This window comes from Penaeus japonicus, unplaced genomic scaffold (genome assembly GCF_977035675.1).
Source record: "Penaeus japonicus unplaced genomic scaffold, GWHDUDI00000001_assembly GWHDUDI00000002, whole genome shotgun sequence".
NCBI lineage: Eukaryota > Metazoa > Arthropoda > Malacostraca > Decapoda > Penaeidae > Penaeus > Penaeus japonicus.
In genome coordinates this window covers 35,771,651-35,773,549 of record NW_028234404.1, presented here as the reverse complement: position 1 = coordinate 35,773,549, position 1,899 = coordinate 35,771,651, and the positions used below count along the sequence as shown (strand labels likewise).

General features: G+C 43.3%; 1 protein-coding gene across 1 annotated transcript in view; it reads right to left on the bottom strand.

The window, feature by feature from the left end:
- Positions 1–1,899, bottom strand: part of LOC122259633 (Lipophorin receptor 1) — a gene marked incomplete in the record, with an annotated part of 583,594 nt that overhangs the window by 399,461 nt on the left and 182,234 nt on the right.

Sequence of the window (1,899 nt, the reverse complement as noted above, 5' to 3'; positions counted from 1 at the left end):
GCCATATTTCTGTCTCATATTTTATTCTCTTTGGTCCATAAGAGATAGTTTCGTTTTCCATTTCCCCTTCTTTTGTCTGTTTTTTTTTTTTCTCTCTCTTCTCTTATTTTCTCTTTACTTATCTCTCCTTTCCCCTTCTTTTAACTTCGTTCAAGAATGCAAAACAAACAAACACAAAAAAAACGAACATAAACTTAATGATTTCGCAAAGCCATTCGGACGTGGTGCCGCCGCAAACCCCCTGAGGAAATCTGAGCTGGAATTATGTCGGACCAATCACAATACAGGATTCCGCGAGGGCCACGTCCGAAACATCAGCTGGCGACTTAGGGAAAAAACTTTGGCGTACAAGAAGTGGGGAAAGACTTACGGGGAAAAAGTTATAATGCAGACGGATGAATAACTCAAGAGAGGAACGTGAGGGTATACTATATATACCGGGTGTGTGTGTGTGTGTGTGTGTGTGTGTGTGTGTGTGTGTGTGTGTGTGTGTGTGTGTGTGTGTGTGTGTGTGTGTGTGTGTGTGTGTGTGTGTGTGTGTGTGTGTGTGTGTGTGCGGTGTGTGTGTGTGTGTGTGTGTGTGTGTGTGTGTGTGTGTGTGTGGTGTTGGTGTTATGTTCCGTCTGATGATAACATGTGTGTGTGTGGGTAGGGGTGCGTGTGTGTGTGTGTGTGTGTTTGTGTGTTCATAGTATCAACTGTTAATGATGAGAATGAGGCTTCACAAGATTACTAGTCCTGTTATCGTATTTTTATGATAAAGAAACATTGACAAAACGATAATACGAGTTTTATGATGATGACAAAAAGGATAATGATGACATTGATAACAATGATTATAAAATCAATAATGACAATACTTATAATCATTATCATTATGATTGTTATTATTATCCTTATCATTATCATCATCATCATATTCCTTATCATAACAACGACAACACCAATTGCCATCACCATCACCAATACCACTACCATCACTATCACCATCACAACCACCAACACCACCAACGCCATCACCACCACCATCATTACCAACACTACTTCCATCACTATCACCATCACCACCAACAGCACCTACCACCATCACCACCTTCACCATCACCATCACCTTCACCATCACCACCATCACCACCACCAACTCCATCACCATCACCTACCACCATCACCATCCCCACCACCAGCATCACCACCAACACCACCTACCACCATCACCACTACCACCACCACCACAATCACCACTACCACCACAATCACCACCACCTACCACAATCACCACCACCTACCACCATAACCACCTACCACCATCACCAAAACCACCACCAACACTACCTACCACCATTACCACCAGCATCACAACCACTACCATCACCACAACCACCACCACCATCACAGCCACCACCACCATCACAACCACCAACACTACCTACCACCATCACCACCACCACCACCTACTACCACCATCACCACCACCTACAACCACCATCATCACCAGCGAGCCTATTCGTTTCCCGGCAGCGGCAGGTGATTAAATTCGCAGAGATAATTATAATTCGCACCTGTTCTTTAATTCCCGGAGACACAATATATAATCGACGGTGATGAGCGTTTAAAGTGATGTCTGTCGTTGGTGTTGTGGTTGCTGTTGGTGTTGTGTTCTGTCGGTGGTGGTGTTTTGATGGTGTTGTTGTTTTGATGGTGGTGGTGTTTTGATGGTGGTGTTGTTTTGATAGTGGTGTTGTTTTGATGGTGTTGTTTTGATGGTGTTTTAATAGTGGTGTTGTTTTGATAGTGATGTTTTTTATGGTGGTGTTTTGATGGTGGTGCTGTTTTGATAGTGGTGTTGTTGTGATAGTGGTGTTGTTTTGATGGTATTTGTTGTTTTGATGGTGCTGTTTT